General features: G+C 35.0%; 2 protein-coding genes across 3 annotated transcripts in view; one reads left to right on the forward strand and one right to left on the reverse strand.

Moving 5' to 3' along the window:
• The window catches only part of LOC108968020 (uncharacterized serine-rich protein C215.13), a 22613-nt gene extending 20724 nt beyond the window's left edge, over window positions 1–1889 (reverse strand). Inside the window, exon 1 of the mRNA XM_018931742.1 lies at window positions 1214–1889. The gene's annotated coding sequence lies outside the window, so the exon portion shown is untranslated. The remainder of the gene's footprint in view (window positions 1–1213) is intronic.
• Window positions 1–14153, forward strand: part of LOC108968019 (flotillin-2) — a 402447-nt gene that overhangs the window by 175528 nt on the left and 212766 nt on the right. The window lies entirely within an intron of this gene.

Raw genomic sequence — 14153 nt, forward strand, 5'->3', positions numbered from 1 at the left:
CGAAATTCGGTATAGATTATTTTCTAAAGCAAAAATGCAATCTCCGAAGAAATTGTTCAGATCGGAATTTAGGGCTTGTATGGAAAACTTTCACATTTGACGTGGTATCGTCACGAAATTTGACATGGATTACTGCTTAAGGTAATAATATAATCTTCGAAAAAATTGTTTGGATCGTATTATTGTAGCATATAGCATTCATATAAACTGAACACATAGTTACTAAAAGAAATGCACCTGTAAAGGGTATATTAGCTTCGGTGCAACCGAAGTTAACGTTTTTTCTTGTTTTCCTATGCAGATACGTTACATTGTGCTGGAGATTTCGGAAGAAAGATAGTATCTTCTTCAAATATGTATGTTAGCTTTTGTTTCGCTAGCAGAATGAAGTCTTTTTAATAAGACAACAATTTTTAAATGATTTTTATAAATATCAGTATAAAATAAGGTAAAATTCCATCATTTTAATTCTCAATAAAGCATTTTAGTCAAGATTTATGGTACATTGAGGATTACTTAAATGGTTTAGTGTGGGCAAAATCGCAGAAAAATAATGTAGGAGCAAGCCCAAAATCCAAGAAGGTTTAAAAGATTGCAAGACAAATAGTGGACTAGAAAGAGTGCGTCAAGTTCAGACCGCCCAACAGCAACTACTGCTTTCAGAGCTACTAAAATAGGCAGAGAAATGAAGAATTACCCAAATGTTTTAGCACGATTTAATCAACATATCCTAGAGAACAATGTTTCTGAGCGAACAATTCAATCCCTCTTTTGCTAGCTCATTAGTTTTACAGTTTCTAGTGATTCCGCTATGACCAGTCATCCAAATGAACTTGAGGGAAAACTACTTCCAGAAGGCACCCCCTGCGACCTTTTTGTTACTAGTTTTCAGCAAAGCAATTGAAGGAGGAAGAGGGCATTTCAACATGCCGCTGTTAGGGCAACTTTATATACTAAGCTTCTCTGCACTAATCTAACAACAAAAATGACTTGTGGGGTAGATTAACACACAATTATAAAATTAACCAAAAACAATTTTTTCACTTATTAGTTCGTTCCCTCACGATGTTTAAATCTAATGTAATCGGAACGGACACTGATTTATATCAGCCCAAAAACTTTGCTCGTTTCCTGATTTGGCAACGTTAAGCTAGATGTACTAGTCATATGTTATATTAGTCCAATCCTCATTTTAGAGACCACACCAACTTACCTTCTTAATTCAAGCTAAAAGTATTGAGCAGCAACTCCGTCCATAGTTTTTGATTTTGCGCCAAAACAAGGTATTCCCGTATGTACACAAACAAATATTTCAATAACACCACCTGCTTTGTCGCGCCGTTAAACGGTTTTTCCTTCCGTGTTGCGGTAACTCGCCGTTAAATTGAAACCGTTTAATGGTTGACAATTTCTATTTTTGGGGTGTGCGCTTGTTAGGCCTACCACGATTTGGTCACGCACGCGACGCGCAAGCGACGTAACGCCGAAAATTTTAGTATTTAAATTTGAGAGATTTCGCGAAAACACGCAATTTACTGTTAAATCAAGTGGTGTCGAAAGGAAGTAAAATGTTGCACGTGATATTCAAAAGTGATTTTGAGTCAAATTTCCGAAACTTTTTTCGAATTATGTTGCCGAAACTTAAAAAGTTTCCGTTAGTTTGTTTTTTATGTTTACTTTGTGCGCAGAGCACTACACTTTGTTGCTGTTGTTACTTTTTGTCATCACTCGCACTACGCCTTTCTTTACGCTTACGTTTAATCTCAATTATAATTTTGCGCTGTTTTTAAACTCACTTTACGTATATTCACTATGTATCTTGTTTTTCTCGCTGTTTCTTATACTAATTTTGATTTATTTAGCACACGCCACTTCTCTGTTTGCCTACAACGCCACCCGCGCGTGTTTACTTCTCGGCTGCACATTGGCCAATGATCGGTAGTATCAAAACTCTTCTTTGGCTGCATTTCCTAAGCACTGCAGAGTCATCGTTACGGCCATCATCGACTCGTCCAACACGCAGCCAGCAACCGACGCACTGGCGAAAGCTTTTCGCCTTCACTCACATACTTCACCAGACGCTCCCACTCTCACTCTCACTTTCAATCCGTGTTTATGTTTTGCTTTGGCTCTTGCTGCTTTACATTGGCAATAATGAGCTGGCCGGTGTTGGCTCACGTCTGCCCAGTACATACATACATACGTGTACTGGCATTCCGGTTTCTTCGTGTAGCTTTCGTGGTCAAAATGGAAAGGCTGATTTGGAATTTTCATTTTGAATTTGTATTTTTCGTTCAGGCACCAAATCAAGTTTAAAGTAAAACGAAATCCATACTTACGAAGTCGCATAGCTGGAATAACTTTTTGCTGAAGTTTTGTAAGGGCAAAGCGATATGCGGAATAGAGGACAAAAGCAAATCAAAAATTGTGTGCGTTTTTTGGTTTCGGCAATTTTTAAATGGTCACTTAACTCAGTTTAATAAGCGTCTAAATGCTTGTGAACGCACTTCAACACCTGAATTATCAATTAGACCCTATGTAATGGTAGACCAAGTGCATAATAATTAATAAACCAGGGAAAGATAGAAAAAATACATATAGAAATGCATCATAAATAATAAAATTTTTATTTTATATTATAAAATAATAAACATTTTTCATAAAACTTAAACCGTTTTTATTCTTGGTGTCTTTAAAACCATTTATGCGATTTCAACCTGGTCCGATCTCAAACCTTACATTTCTACTGACGTTTTCTTATCCTCAAGATCAAACTCAGCAGCACTGAGCGACCTGTTGATTGACTGTTAGAAGTAATATTGTCCCTTAAACCGAGTAGAAAACAAATAAGCTTCGATAAATGTCTACTTCTTTCCACAGTTTCTACTACTTTACATCTGACTAGTATTTCGTTGCAAAAATAATAAATTCTTAAAAAAAATAGTGAGTTTTTCGCTGTGTAATCTGTTAACATGTTACGCGGTGAAAAATTCCTATAGCTGAAATATCAGGAATTCACTACCGCATGAAAAATGTGCTGCCGTAATCCATATATAATATTATAAATATATATCTTTGTGCCTAAAAAAATGAAATTGGCCGAAAACTTAACCATAGCCCCCATATAATTAATATCATTACTTTCGAACTTCCGACTGACTATACTCCATATGATTGGAGATTGTATGTGAGGCACTTTATGAAATCTTGGAAATACAGATAAATTTGTTTCGATGTCAAAGCCGATACTTAATATAAAGTTTTGCCAGTAACTGAAGAAATTTCCACGTCTTTAGTCTTTGCAAGTTGCAAGACTATTAAATGTTCGGTGACACCCGAACTTAGCCCTGCCTTACTTTTTTGAAGTTTGCAATAAAACGGCAACCTAAAAATTATTTGAAACGATAATATATAGGAGTATTTAAAGTGCCGAACATGTGCCACTTGCTCGATGCCCGATCACAAACGAACAGACCCTACAAAATATATATAAATAGTCAGCATGACGACCTAAATCAATTTAGCTATTCTGTCTGTATGTCTATAACGACCTAGTTCCTCAATTTTTGAGAATTAAACTGAAAATTTGCACACATCCTTTTCTCTCCCAGAATGTGTTGTTGGAGCCTCTGAAATCGAACCATATAGATAGAAATCAATTTTTTTTTATGTGAGAAGATATCTTCACAAAATTTGGCAAGAACTGATGTTCAAGGCAAGTCTAAAATGTCTGAAGAAACTTTGCAGATCGGACCACTATTTCATATGGCTTTTATAGAATGATTGTTTGTTCGTGAATAGTATTCTAGCTTCGGTACGAACGTTTTTTTCTTGTTTGCTTATAAAATGGAAATGCTCTACGGGTCCTCCGCACTCGAAGTGTAACCAATTAAAAAAAGCTCGGTTTGGAAAATTATTTTTATTTAATTTAAAGTACAAAATGTATGAAAATAATCATAAATTCAGGATCAATCCACTTTTGCTCGATATGACCACCTTTTGACTTGACTATGGCCTTGAGACGGTCAAAAAAACGAATCGCAAGCTGCCCGATTGTGATTTGCCGGAATTTTGGCCCACTCACGGACAATGGCTTTCTTCAGCACCTCGAGACTGGTGTATTTTTTACTTCGGACCTTGCTCTCCAAAATGGCCCAAAGAGAATAATCTATTGGATTCGCATCTGGTCAATTCGAGAGGCATTTTGTGGTCGTAATGAAGTTTGGAACGTTGTTTTTCAGCCTGTCTTGGTTCACTCGCGCGCACTTGTAAAACGGTGTTGAGTCTTATGCAAATGTCCTTGATGTGCGACCGAAATGTTTGTTTGCTCACGGCTTCAAAGCAGCCTCCAGAACACTTTCCCGATAATATGTCGCATTTACTATGACGCCAGGTTCGATGAAAACAATTGGAGAACGCCAATCTGCTGCCCCCTGATGGCCAACCGATGACTTAGATTCTCGTATGAACGGTTGGTTTTGAAAGTTTACGAATTGCTCAATTGGAAAAATTTTTTCGTCAGAAAACACCATGTTCAGAATTTGACCGCTTTCGGCCAAACGAAGCAACTGCTTCGCTCTCTCACGTCTTACTGGTTGCCTCTTCGGTGTGAACTCATGGGCCTTTTGGAACTTGCAAGGCTTGACTTTGAGCTCATTTTTCAATATGCGGTCGGATATTTTCAGTTCTTTAGCCATTTGTTTGGCACTTCGTCGTGGATTTCGCTCAAGTAGCTTCTTCACTTTCCGTACCATCTCACGTGACGCTGCAGCCTTTTGATGACCACCTCCATGCCGTTTTGCGATGCTACCAGTATCATTGTAACGAGTGATAATGCGATAAACAAAAAATTTATACTTATGAAGGTGTTTGAGCTCACGAACAATTACAGGCTTTCATTTTCCAGCTAAATCTCGAATAAATGTATAGCAATCACAATATTAAGTTTGAATTCTAGCGCTGATCACTTTTGAATGCTTTTGTACACAATACTCCGAACTGTCATTCTGCAAAGTGCGACAGCTGCGCGAACGGTTACACTTCGAGTGGTCCCTGTATGTTCAAACTATATTTTTACCATTTGCAGATACCAGACCTATGTCTCAAAATTTAAAATTCATTTTGTTTTATGTGTGTGCATTTTTAGTTTTATCTCAATTTCATTCACTATTGGCTTGAACACATATCTTTAAGTATAAGTTCAGATAAAGGGTGCTCTTTTAAAAGGAAATACATTTTTTTTACATAACTATATTTTTATGTATTTTCGCTCTTCCTGACAACAATACCGCGACAAATCGCAACAGCAATAGTTTTAGTGTGATATTCCTTCTCTAAGAATAATCGAAGGCAGATAGTGGCTCACCCTGTGCGCTTCTGCAAATGCGTGCCTTTGCGGTTAACAAATATTATTTCACTTTCGTTGGCTAATCCACCTGCCCAGCTTCACAGCTAAGTCAAACAACACCAGTAACGAGTGGGTTAAATAAACACACTCGACGCTGCGTGTGAAGAAACTGAACAAAACAGAAGCAGCATAGCTGTAGTGTAAATTAATGACTCGATTTTTATTATTTTCATTTCTCACTCTCGTCTACATTACTATATTGCGTACCATTTTTCATTGCTTCCACTTTAAATTACTAATAGCTTACTCTAAAAATTTGCGAATTGCTCAATTACACCGATCCAAGTGACGACAGAAGTAATGAGCGCTAACGATTTCTTTATTTGTGGTGCTGGAAGGGTAGGCACTCTGCATCGGCTGAGAAGAGACTACGTGACTTTGTGGGCCATCGAATAAATAGATTTAAGTTAATGTTAATTTCACTTGTTTAGACTGGGACTGTTATTTAGCATAGTTGAACGTGAAAAACTTTTAATTTAATTTATGAGATGGCAAAGGTTACAATTCTTATTATTAGCCTCTCCTTGAGAAATTGAGAAACCTAACATATTCTCAATTTCCTTTTTTTCTAGTTATACTAGAGATAACTATAATTTTGCTCTCTTAACTATTGTTACCTATAAGTGCCAGATGGCAGATGACCGCACTGAAATCATCATTAGACCCATTGTGCAACCGTAGGCAACCAAATTAAGCCCTTTCTAGCAACTCAGTGGATTTTGTAAAAAACCTTTTCCAACCTCTCTCTTAATATCTCTTAAGTTGGTGGAGCATTGGCAGTCATGGAACGTATCCCATTTCATCCTGCTGAAGGCTGGGCATTCTCCTACAAAATGTTCCAGCATCTCATCATCCTCAGCGCATGCTCTGCATTCTGCCGAATCCCCTTTCCAATTTTGTGAAGGTGGGATCTGTAAGGTACTTCTACAATATTACTTTTTGCCCTGCCCACAATCAACACTACCCACAGTAACTTTGTGGTATGCCCTGTGTTACTAGTGTTCCAAGGCCTGATTTGTTCTTCTAGAGTCCATTGCTTCCAACCTTGAAGGAGATAAATAGTCTGGGCCAGCCTAGGGAGCTGCGTTTTCAACTGCAGACCAGCTCGTCTACTTTTTTATTTCCTTATAACTGGTTAACCAGATGATATTTACCGAGTTACTTACTGAGAGTGTGGTGCGGATATTTACGGGTAGCTTTAATTGGCGCTTGTGTATTCACTAGAAGCCTTATGAACTTGCTAGTTGGAACAGACGCCCACTGGTTACCTGTTATGCGAACAATTTCGTTCTGAATGACTGAACTTTAGTGAGTTAGTTAAAAGAGTGCAGTGGACCTTTTGCAGGAGTGACAGATTCATAGGGGTTCCAGCCTTAAATGTGTTTTGTCCAACTAAATTTTTTTATCTACATTAAATCTCCGATATTTGACTGGATTCGAGCGTAGAATAGTGCAACTACTATTAATCCCCAAATAACAAAAGAAAACTCATATATGTATAATCATTTAAGTATTACAAATTATGACGGATTTGTAAAAATTTGAGAGGAGGTTGATATCTCAGAAATATAACAATATCAGGCTTATAACAGCGAATTATATTGACTTTCTATTTTCTTCAAGTTACTCCTTCCCACATATATGGGCCTACATATATCAAATACATTTACTCAATAAAACGAATTTACATCATCTCGTACATAATAATTTAAGTGGATGAAAAATAAACTACTTAGTGATTAAACAATTCGGTGTAGTCAGAGATATGAAAAAAATACAAATGTAAATATTTTTTTATTAAATTAAAATCTTAGATCTTAATGCATACGACTTGACTTGACAGATTTGAAATAGTATATGTGACCTGGTCTACGAAAAGGGAGCTAACGTGCGAAAACTAGTTTTCTGGGAAACAGCTGTTAAAAATCTCATCTTCCATCCGAATCAACTAAAAAGTGAAAATTGATTTTTTGTATTTTTGACACCTAAGCCCCCTTTCCGTAGACCAGGTCACATATATTAATTTTTAAACTAATGACTGTTTGTTCGGAGTCAGTCCAAATGAAACTCCAATGACAAAACCAATATTTTGTATTTTAATTCGGACAACCCCTAACCCCTTAGCAACAGCTGCAATAAAGTGATTTTTGCAATAAGTTTTTTGGTGAAAAGCTCTAGCTTTCGACGCCTCGATTTCATTAACTAATGTGTGTTACAATGCATTTCAGTTTATATTGAGTTGATAGATTATTTTCAAAATTCAAACATGTATTTGCTTACACTGAATATACCTGTATTTAATGTTAGTGGTAATGGCCGAACACAAGTCAAAATAAACCACATAAACACATCAAATTCGAGCGTTAATAAGATTGTACGAACAACGCCAATTAGCGCTATATTTTAATAATGAATTTGGCGTAACTAATTTGTGCAAGTTTTTCACACATTTCACTAAATCACAAAGAAGCCAGTTTGTTACAGCGCCCAGGACTATAAATGATAACGGTGTTAAAAGTGGAAATTTACACTTGTTGCGTGCATATATCAAACGTCTCTCGGTGCAAACTCCAAAACTCAGCACAGACGCCCACTTGACAACAAATTTGCATACGAGCCGTTATTTACTGGCTTTCCCACCTAATAAATAAATGATAAAAAGCATTATCCGTTGTCTGGCGGCGCTTTGACCGGCTGCGATTTAAAAATGCATTATGTTACTGATTTATCAACTTATTTTCATTTTTCATTCATACATTTGTATATGCTTACGTATCTATTACCCTTGTTGCAGTGAACCATAACAAATCACGAAAATGAGACAAGTTTACTGTGCTGCCGACATTATTATTTACAATATTAGTTTGTCAAGTCAGCTGATCATTTTTTATTTTTTTTTTTTTTTTTTTTTTTTTTTTTTTTTTTTTTTTTTTTTTTTTTTTTTTTTTTTTTTTTTTTTTKTTTTTTTGATACAGTGAGCAACATTGCTATGTCAAAAACATCTACTAAACTTTGCAACAGATAAAAACACTAAAAATTTCGTGATTGAAATAAGATGCTTTGCAAATCACGAAAATTGGCCTATGGGTCAAACCAGGTCGAGTGGTCCATGAAAATTTCGAAAAATCTCCGATTTTGAAAATCAGTTCAATAGGAAGGGGACTAGACGCATACCCCGTGATATAAGTAAATATTTCGTAAAAATTCTTTTTTGTTTTGTTAAAGTTATTGAAGGTTAAAATTTAGAGCATAATAAAATTGTAAAATTATTTTCTCATAAACTACTGGAGGGAATTCGTGAAATTTCGTGAAGTCAAAGAAAAACATTCGTGCTATATTATATATGGATCTTTTGTTTAAATAACAATGTTTTACGTAATTTTTTTTTATTATTGAAATTTTTGAAGTGTTCTTCACGCTAAAAAAAATTTAAAAGTATGTGACACAACGCGGAAAATATTCACCTTTAATAATCTGCAAAAAAACTTTTGTTCATTCATACTATTCCATAGATATTGACTTTTTTCACAAAATCACAAAACACAAATTTTTCACAATTTCATCGATTTATCTCTAGTAGTTTATGAGAAAAAAATTTTACATTTTATTATGCTCTAAATTTCTACTTTCAATAAATTTAACAAAAAAAAAGAGTTGACGAAATAGTTATATCACGGGGTATGCGCCTGGTCCCCTTACTAATGAACTGCTAATTTTCAAAATCGGTAATTTTTCGAAGTTTTCGTGGACCGCTTGACGTGGTTTGACGCCTATGCGTGTCTCTCGAGCCTACAAGGCTAAGTAATATAGCTTTCTTTGTTGGCATCACATGGAACTTATATTTTTTTAGCTGTGAAATCAGCGCATATCTACCACTTTAGGACATTAGGCACGTAAAGAAGGTTTTACAAAAGTTTGATGGAATAAAAATTTATAACAATGATTATTGGAAGCAAACTTTCAGCAAAAGACAAGTGGAAGCTAGTGGATTTTTCTCTTAGTCCATTATAACCCACTTATGATAAATACTGAAATCTTACTTTTGTATTCTTAATATTAGCTATCTTCGATTCGCCAAGCGTAGGAGAGTAACACCTGCAGTGCAACCGTGCGTTAGCATGTCCTCTGAAGTCCGCACTACTATTTTCTCTTGGTAGAGAAATTCTTCTTTCCGTGTCAAAAAGCTCTTACTTTTGTTTTCTTTAAACTGTAAAAATAGTAAACTTAAGTTTTCAAAATTAAAGAATAATAAAAAGAGGAGGGAAGGGAAACTGATGCCACCCACAATTTATTTTATTTTATTCACTCAAAGTGAATTTATGGTTTTGACATTTCTGATCAGTATACTTTGATAAAATGCTATTCAAAAGTCTACTTGGGAAGAACTTTTGAAGATTATTAAAACAAGAAAAACATTAACTTCGGCTGCACCGAAGCTAATATACCCTTTACAGGTGCATTTCTTTTAGTAACTGTGTGTTCCGTCTCTATGGAATCTATAGTAATCGGATCTGAACAATTTTTTCGGAGATTATATTATTACCTTAATCAGTAATCCATGTCACATTTCATGAAGATCTCACGTCAAATGTAAAAGTTTTCCATACAAGCTCTTGATTCCGATCATTCAGTTTGTATATAACATGTTGTAATGTTATAGTGATCCGATATCGGCTGTTTCGACAATTGTGCAGCTTCTTGAAGAGAAAATGGACATGGCTAAATCGGCTCAGCTTAACATACTGATCATTTATATATATACTTAATAGGATCTCCGACGCTTCTTTTTGGATTTTATAAACTGCGTGGCAAACTTAATACACCCTGTTCAGGGTATAAAAAGTATTCACTTAGGATCACGATCATTCATTTGAAGCGTAAACATACTCCAAGAGACGTTGAAATGCGGGTTTGCATGTCAGAAATTCTGCTTGTCCGCTAAAAACAAAGTCGTTTTTACTTCGGATTGGGCCTGGTGTGAAAAAATTGATCCATTACGACAACCCTAAACGTAAAAGATCATTTGTGAAATCTCTCCAAATCAGTGTCAAAGCCGAATATCTATGATGTCAAGGAGTTTGGTGAGATCAGTAGAGCGTATTGTAGTACGGGTTTCTAAAAACGAGTGAAACTATTAACGCTACCGACAACAACTCTTTAAATTGCCGTAAAAAACTGGTTAGAGATGAGGCACTAGTTGGCATGTTTCTTGGCTGCCGGCTCAGCTTCAACTATTCTGGGCTGACTTTCTTAAATTTCTCGAATATGAAAAAGGTTTCTGACTTCAGATGGGACATGTTTTTCTGAATTAAACGTTAAAATTTTTAAAGAAAACCGGCACGAACATTAAAGGTGATCCATTTCGAGGTCGTCTACTTAAAATAAGCAAAAAACACAGAAACTTCAAATATAATGGGACTTTTTTATTATCATTCGAGAGAACATACTTTGGCATTTTTTTTTTTTTTTTTTTTTTTTTTTTTTTTTTTTTTTTTTTTTTTTTTTTTTTTTTTTTTTTTTTTTTTTTTGTGAAGATTATCTCTTTCAAGGCAGAGTCTTCGTCTCAGATGGTCCATCCGTTGAGTCCAAAATAATAACATGACAGATTTGTCAAAATAAAAATCACAATACGAGCAAACTCATTTATGTGATATTTTTTGTATATTTTATGATAGTAAGCGACGTGTGAGTTATGAGCTGGTAGGTGGCACATTATGCTGAAACCAAACTCTATAAGTCATTCATAATTCCCGTCCTGCTATTTGGTGCAGAGGCTTGGACGATGTCAACAACTGATGGGACCGACATTGCGAGTTTTCGAGAGAAAAGTTCTGCGTAAGATTTATGGTCCTTTGCGCGTTGGCCACGGCGAATATCGCATTCGATGAGATATATGACGACATTGACATAGTTCAGCGAATTAAAAGACAGCGGCTAGGAGATGTTGTCCGAATCGACAAAAATACTCCAGCTCTGAAAGTATTCCACGCAGTACCCGCCCCGCCGGGGGGAAGCAGATGAAGAGGACGACCTACATTCCGTTGGAAGGACTAAGCGGAGAAGGACCTGTCTTCACTTGGAATATCTAATTGGCGCCACTTAGCGAAAAGAAGATACGACTGGCGCGCTGTTGTTAACTCGGCTATAATCGCGTAAGCGGTGWCTACGCCAATCAAGAAGAAGAAGAAGGGCACCTAGAATATAGGTGGTACTGCTATGCTCTATAGTAGTAACTTTTATTTTATACATTTTGCCATAAGATGCGTACTTCAGGCGCTAGGTAGACAATTTCGCGATTTTAGGAGAATTTCCGAAATTTTAAGGCCGGCATTGGGGTTGAAGATGTAATCCGATCTCAAAACAAAAAGTTGCATTGGAATCATGAATTACTAAGGCAACTTCTCCGCACTGTTAGAAATCCCGAATCGAAAAAATTCCGGAATCGAGCCACCCTACTCTATAATGTCAGGTATTGTAAGAGACTTCAAGAGCAAACTAATTTTAAATAATTTTTGTTTGCCAGTAAGAAAATTTATTTTTTTAAAGTAAAAACAAATCATCATTAAATATGATGAATCATTGTTAAGGTTTTTTATTTGGATCCAGTTCCAACCGAAGTTATTTGCGGTAACCAGCTCTAGTTCTTGGAGATTCAACTAAAATCAAACAGCCAAAAATAAATAGTTTTACTAATAGATAATCTATTGCCTATTGGAAACGTCTTGTTTTTTAATTGACAAAATCAGAAATTTTTTTTCCAGGTTGTCGGAATAAACAACACTTAGTTGTTAAAAAAAAAAAATCGAAATCGAACCCTTTGCTAATTATCGCATAACTAGAAAAGTATTTAACAGTTTTACTTCAAATTTGCAGAGAATATTTCTAAGGTATTACACTTAAAAAAAATGCAAACAGTTGACTTTTAAATTTTCTGATCTTAACCCTCTAGGGTAATTTAGAATACTTGTGTGTTTTAGTGTTGAACACCCTTATATCCTACATAATATTTGAACACAAAAAATATTACAGTTAAAATACAAATTACATTTACTAAAGCTTTTCTTCTAACTCAAGCTCATTAAACAGAATAGTATACAATTATCCAGCAAACAATTTAGCTTTAGTTTTAACCTTGAAAATATACTCTGTAAATGAAATATTAGTAATTTTCTTAATGTACGTGTTAATTAACTTACGATTATACGAAGAGACGCCTATTTCTTGCCAACGCCAAATTTTGAAATTCCAAAGCGTTTTTAACCATTTAAAACAAAGACAAATTGTGGCACAAACTCACACGAACGCTCTGAACAGCGTGTTAAAAATCGAAAAGGAAAACATAAAATGCATTTAAAAATCGTAAAAATTGACATTTGCGATTTTAATATCAATAATTTTGTGGGATACATCACTAACATTGTGACCGGTTTGACATAAGCTAGTGTATTTCTTATTGTTGTATGAAGACAAAACTATCAACGTCATTTCCGTGGTCGGGCAAATTGGAAAACTGCACTCGAACTCGTTATGAATGGCTCACGTGTTATGTAAATTTGTTTGCTTCCAAAGCAGAGTTGTCAACGATTAATTTTTTATTTTTTATTTTTATTTTTTTTCAATAAATAAAAACAAAGTGGCATTTAAGGTAAAAAGTTAGCCCAGCAACGTGCAAAAAGCTTAACATTGGTGAATTATTGTGGGAATAATGTTTATGTTAATATTTAAATTTTATTGCCGGTTAACAATCCAATCTTCGGAATCAACTTTCACAGGCCCCTACTGTGATTTTTGGGATATCGTCCTTTTGAAACAAAATAAGAAACGTCAACTTTATCTACATTAGATTTACTTGTAAATAAACGTTTCAATTTCAAACCGAAAGCATTATCGTGAAGTGTTTAATAAAATGTTTAAATAATAATTATAAAAGAATAGTCGAGTCATTTAAGTTTAAATTAGGTAATAATCTCGGAATTCGAGATACCCAGCTGTAAGTCTGTAAATATTTTATATTGACACCCTAGAAGTTGTCTCAAAATTTACATATGGTAGATACACCCCAGGGTATCTCGAATTCCGAGGTGAACTTACTATAATGACTGGACTACGAATCAATTCAAGAAATATACATATATTTTATGAAACATATTTTAGCTGTTTTCGATTCACCATTTCTCTGCTCGATTCCTTGGACAAAAGAGCATGCGGTTACCTCATTAAAGTGGTTCAGCATCCTTTCTCAATGTTACCAAATTTTCTTCCGAATATTTTAGACCACTTTTACTATTGTGAATGCATTAATTGTCAAATGAAAATACAATTTCTTTCCTGTATTTTTAAAAATTAAGACTTTAAATTAATTTATAGAAATTAAAAATAAAATGGCATCCCTGGTCTACAGATATGATAACAACATGTCATGTGCCAGCTGTTCGTATTGGTAGTAATCAATCATTGTTGCTTGCTCGTGACTTTGACAACGATATAACTGGTTGCAGCGACGATTGAAATTGTATACACTTGAGGTACTGCCATTAAGATTAAGTAATCCTTGTATGACGTGACGAAGCCATGCTTAATTACGGTAATAGGCGAAATTATGATATATTTAAAAAGTTTAAAATCACATTCAATTTGCGAAGAACTCTTAATACGAAAACTATTTCAACAATATAAACATAAATTTTAAAAATATTTATTTTTTTTTTAATTCGCTTTAATGCTTTTAGACCATATTAAACAAATA

Source organism: Bactrocera latifrons, unplaced genomic scaffold (genome assembly GCF_001853355.1).
Source record: "Bactrocera latifrons isolate USDA-ARS-PBARC rearing strain unplaced genomic scaffold, ASM185335v1 scaffold_20, whole genome shotgun sequence".
NCBI lineage: Eukaryota > Metazoa > Arthropoda > Insecta > Diptera > Tephritidae > Bactrocera > Bactrocera latifrons.